Below are 6,000 nucleotides of genomic sequence, written 5' to 3'. Positions count from 1 at the left end.
AGCACCTTTTTTCTTTTAACAGGATGGTTCAGGCCTTTAACATTCCAGGTGACCAGATCAACGGAGGTAGCCATTGTGATGTACAATAAAGAATATAGTTTTAATATTTGGACAAAGGCTCTCCAAAGCAGTATTTGTCATCTCAATTTGTGACTGATTGCTCCAATAGGATAAAATAAAGCAAAACATTGGTCTCATAGCAATGACAGTAAAAAGTTATTTATTAACATAAACATAGTCAAAATGATGAACAAACAAATGAGCTGAAGAGAACAGGGCTGCTCAAATAAAAGGCATTAATAAAACAACAAAAGTAGTGAATTGGAGTTGATGTTTAACTGATTTTTGAATCTGTAAATGAAAGTTTAAATGAAATATTTGTTCTTGACTTCATTCTGGATCAGATCTGCATGACATTCTGTGGGGAGATAGAGGCCTCCACCCCACATGGCCCTGCTAAGTTCCATAAATATCGGTCAGTAATCAACAGAGGTATTGAGGAACACATTTTGAAGCTCCATTGACTGCAATGTGAACCAGAATCCAGGATCTGTTCTGGATCACCACCAAAATGTAATCGTCTGTTCCTGTTCATATTCCCAACAGTTCCTGAACATTCCCATACATCACTTCTTGAGTAATCTTGCTAACCATCAAACAAACAAACCCTCGGCTCGGCAGAGGTAACAACAGAGCAGAGCGAAACTGAGAGTTCAGCTGACGAGTAAAGGATGAAGAGTAAGGTGGAGAGTAGAGGAAGTTTTGTGCTACTCACAGCAACAACCGTCACCTGAGAAACTGTGACGGTGGAAAAGGGACCAGGTCACAATTTCTGCAAATTAATAATCTCACTGTAAAAAATTAGAGCAGACTTTGTCTTGTTTTGTTTGAGAGCTAACTTTTAAAAACGAGTCAAAATGACCTACCATTAAACAAAATGCACAACATATATATATATATATATATATTACAGAGTATAGTATACTTTATATTTATAATATATGTTGGTGTACAGCATGAAGCCGTATGGCACAATACAATTCTGTACCTTTGAGGCCATTTCCTACTCTGATGACTGGGTCGGTCCAGGACTGGAGCTGCCGGTCACCAGGCTCAAACAGTGATCATCAGTCACAGTGGAATGGAACTTAATCATCCTGATGGAGGAAAAGGCCGACTCAGAGACAAGTTGAGCTAAATACAGTCATTTTTCTAGATATAAGCGCTTTGACTTACGAGTGTTCTGAGATACGAGCAAAATGTTGCTTTGAGACGCGAGCAGAAACTTGAGATGCGAGGACCTCCCAGATGGTGGCGTTGATAGCCGAGCGCTCTGATGGCGCTTCAATCGATCAGTTCAGGTCTTCATCCCCTCCCGTACTCGTCTTCCTCGTCTCCCGTGCTGAGTTTCCATCATTTAGGTGATTTTGGCTGTATCTGGGAGGATTCCTCCTAAGTGATGGGTCCAAAGAAAGCGAGCGGTGAGGATGGCAGTGAGAAGAAACGACGATGATGATGATGGAGATGAAGCATGAAGTTATCGATCGCGACCGTGGTGTCCGTAAGTGATGGGACACGCCAGAACGAGCGGAGTACATCGACGATGCGTACAATCCTCAAACAGAAGGACGCTATCGAGAACACGAAGGCTTCCAGACCACAGCTATCATGCCTAAGGCCATGCACACACCTAGTTTTAAATAAATCTGAAGAACCTTCCTCCTCCGCTTCAAAATGATTATTTTTTGCATTCACAAGACCTCGTTTAAAAAAAACAACTCCATCCACATGTAACGGCATATCATGAAGAGCCGAAACGAGTCAACTGGACTTGTTCAAGTTAGCTTGAAGACGTTTCACCTCTCATCCAAGAGGCTTCTTCAGTTCTGAGAGACTGCTAGAGAGTTCAGATCAGGGGTCGGGAACCTTTTTGACTCGTAAAAAGGCAAAGAAAATTGATGGGTTTTTATGGAAAAACCGAATACATTATGTTAAGAAGTCAGTAGTAATTAATTCCTGAAAAATAAAATAAAAAATCTCCTGAAAGCTACTGTATTTGGAACAACTGATATTTAATACAAAAACAAGAGTTTGTTTCTAAAAACTTGGTTTGAGAAAAGTATTATTTTGTTCCATTTATAGTATGCTAAATCCTTAAATAGGGCTTTAAATACAATTTCCATGATGACTTTGGGTAACTTTAACACAAGAATAAATATGTTAGCTCCGAATGGGCTGGCTTGCTGTAAAATCAGCAGCAACACTGCGTAGCTTAAGTCCGTCCGCCGCTACGCTTGTCGGACACGACCGGTGCCGTTCCAAAGCAGTCAACAGCCGACGTTGGTCATTAAAAGTATTTTATTTACACGGTAATCTGTACAAGTCACTCTGAACAATACATTTGTGGGAAGGCTTCCGGATGGGGTGAGAACACAGACCAAATATCACCCCCCCCCCCCCCCCCCCACATTGAAAAGTTGAGCTCTCAGCTCTCGAGCATCTCCGACAGCTCCCGGAGCAGGTCGTCCTCTCCGACATCAAGGTCCACGACGTCCTGCAGATGTTCATCTGTGAATTCGTTGATGAACTCATCAAAGGAATCCACAGTGGTTCCGGAGGCGGTTCTGGTGGTGCTGGGGGCGGTGCTGGAGGCGGTGCTGGGGGCGGTGCTGGGGGCGGTTCTGGAGGCGGTGCTGGGGGCGGTGCTGGAGGCGGTTCTGGAGGCGGTTCTGGAGGCGGCCACGCTCGTTTTCAGCATCGGGCTGAGATGAAGAAGAAGAAGAAGAACAACAATTATACCTTGTTGATCCAGTCTGGAGGTTCTGTGCCTTGCTCAAGGACACATGGGCAGTGCCCAGGAGTTGCTCTAGCAGCAGTTTTTTTTATTTTTTTATCTACTAAGTGCATTCATGACACAGGGGAAGAAAAAGAAACCCTAAACTTGGCTGGGATCGTCTCATTTCTCCTCAAATCTAAAACGGCTCTGAACCGGTAGAATTAGAATTATCAACTCGTCTTAAAGTATGAAAGCAGGCAACGAAACGTTTTGGGTCAATAGTCGTTTGAAACCATTGATCCTATTCTGAAATCACATGCAGGAAGTCAGAGAGCCGCCTTTGAAAACATCTCATTAAGATGCGAACTTCACCGAGGGCGAGCAGCCGGAGGCTAAAACGTGGCACGAAGCCTCGCCGAGCCGCCGGCGTGTTTGACCCTTCACCTTTGGACGGCCGGGACGATGGCGCTCTGCTTGAACACGGGGATGGTCTGGAGCTCGGCGCTCGGCGGGCTGGAGCTCAGGTCCAACGCGGCGACGGGACTGTGGGGGAAGGCCGGGCTCAGTTGAGCCTCTGCACCGATGGATCGGAACACCTGCCGAGAGAAGAGGTCGGAGGTCACCGACAGCACGGCAACGCCTTCAGAACGTTCACTGCAGCCGTCACCAACGATGAGGAGAAGCGCCTTTTGACCTACTTCTACGTCTCCGCATGTCGCCTCCTGCAGTTGCTCCTCCAGTCCTGCTGAGGCACTGTTCAGGGGCTTCACAGCAGCGACAGCAGATCGCCCCGCCCCCCTTCGCTTGGGCCTCACTGAAAGAGAAGGATTTGATTGGCGTGTAAACCCCGTCGGTTGCGTGCTGCCTTCCGCTTTAGTGGCTCGCGGCTCGTCAGCGTCAGCGTGAAGGTAAAGGGGGCGGTACCTTTGGCCGGCGTGTGTTCCCGGGATTTCTTGGGCCTCTTCTTTGGCGTCCCGTTAGCCTCCGCTGCAGGACTCTGCGCTGCGGTTCTGGCCTGCTTGGACTTCCTCGCGGTTTTCGGAGCGACCTCCTTTGACCTGGTGGCGCTCGGCGAGTCGGACTCGGTTGGAGAAGAGTCAGGGGGGGCGGAGTCAGGCGGCGTCAGACTGACTGCAGCAGGAAACTTCCTCTTCAAGGTTCCTTCAGCCGGCGGTTTCTGGGAAGGTTCTGCTTCAGCCGGGACTCTGGCCTTCTCCGTTTCCTGCCTGCGAAGTCGTTTCTCTCGCACGATCTCCTCGAAGGTTTTGACTTTAACACTGTTACCGTTAGCAACGCTGGACTAAAGAGAGACGGGACAGTTAAGCTTCGGCCGGGGGTCACCGGGGGCGGCGCAGCTCGGTCCTACCTTAGGAGCCGCAGGTTGAGGTTTCACCGGCTTCTCTGCCGTGAGATTCAACACAAACGGAATCACGTTAGGAACACGAGATTTAACGGGAGGATCGGGTCGTCGTGCTGAAGCTTCCCGGCGATCTCACCTCGGGGAGCCGGTTTAAGGAGCGGCGGCAGGCGGGGCTTGTTCTCCTCGCCGTCAGAGCTCTTCTTGCTTCGGTCCTCTGAGGGCTGCTGAACCGGCAACCTTTCGGCCTTCTCCCTGCGGATCTCTTCCAGGGTCTTGACCCGGACCTCTCCGGCTCCAGAGCCCGTAGGAAACCCAAGTCTTTCCTTGACGGTCTTCAGAACTGCAGAAGAAACCCAAAACCCATGAAAACAACAACCTGTAGTATCGAGTCGACTCATCGATCAGGATGATGATCACCTTTCTGAGGCGGTCCTCGGTCCACGACTCGGCCGAGACGCTCCGACAGACTCCTCTTCAGACGGACGCCTTCCACACGTTGCTCATCTGCAGGAAGACGATTCATGAGCTTCTATTCCAAGATATCATCTCGAGATTATCTTTGTTAGCGACGCAAAGAAATCCGACCCGGGGGCAAATTTACCGGCGCCGGACGTCTTTCTTCCGAGTCTTTCAGCCACGCCTCCTCGCGGCCTCGCAGTGTCTGGAAGACAATTGGAGCCCCGAGTTCAACCGGATGACGCGACCGCCCGACGCTTCAGCTGGTCGAGCTGCACGCAAATGTGGCTGCGAGTTCGAACCCCGCTTACTTTGGTGCAGGTAGAATAGTAGAAGAAGTAGCAGTCGTCTCCTCGGTTGCTCATGGTGACGGTGAAGCTGTGACCTTTGACCGGCAGGTGGCTCTCTTCGGGGCTAACAGGACTCGCCCTGAGGTCAGAGACGCAGCCACACGTTAGACAGAACCCCGATACGACGTCCCTCAGTCGTCTTTTAAAACATCAACACGGGTTCGGGGCAGCTTTGACGCTGCTTGCGTGGCAGAGGATTTCTCAAAACGCTCCACGGGACACGCGAGGCAGGCGAGGGTCAGCGCCGGCGAAGGATTGGTTTAGGAGCCGAGCTCACCTGAGGTGGTTGAGAAGACGTCGTCCTCAAGCGGACTGCCGGGTGGGTGGTCTCCGGATCTGTTTGGTCCTGAAGGAACACTTGATCCGTGAGATCAGAGGTAAAGCGCTGCTGGGAGCGTCCTTTGAAGACTTCTCTTTTTATTATTGTTTATTAATGGCTGTAATCAATGAAATAAATAGAATATTATCAGCCAGACGAGAAAACACCTCAAATGTGTTCTCTTTGAACCGGTTCTGGACCTTTCCTGCTGCAGGAGTCCACTGCCGTCGGGGAATACCGCTTCCATTAAAGGATGGTCAGAGGCAATATTTAGGGGGGGGGGGGGTCAGGGTAACGGGGTCAGGGTCAGACCTAACGTGTCCCATCCACTGAAAAGGTGCGAATATAACGAGATAATGAACGCCGTTCGCTTCACGGGTTGTGCTTGTACTGTTATAACTGAGCGGTAAACAGCGGCCAGCATTAGCATTAGCATTAGCATTAGCATGCCGACTACCTTCAGCGAAAACACGTTTGCGTTTTTCCCACATTTCTACTCGGACCAGAAAACTAGTGGCTGTTCTCAGAATATCAACGCGTAACTGCGCATGCGCTACCGGACAAACCATAAATACACAATTCAGCTATTTCACTGAACGCTACATTTTAGAGACCTACCTTATCGCTAGCAGTAGCTGAACGTTGAAGACTGTTCCTTTCTTTGATATATATATACTATTATTTCACGTTTCGTATTCTAACACTACGTTAAGAGGCTGATGTAGTGTCTAAACAAAGT

The sequence above is a fragment of the Brachionichthys hirsutus genome, unplaced genomic scaffold, assembly GCF_040956055.1.
Source record: "Brachionichthys hirsutus isolate HB-005 unplaced genomic scaffold, CSIRO-AGI_Bhir_v1 contig_453, whole genome shotgun sequence".
Classification (NCBI taxonomy): domain Eukaryota; kingdom Metazoa; phylum Chordata; class Actinopteri; order Lophiiformes; family Brachionichthyidae; genus Brachionichthys; species Brachionichthys hirsutus.
This window is presented reverse-complemented; position numbering follows the sequence as displayed.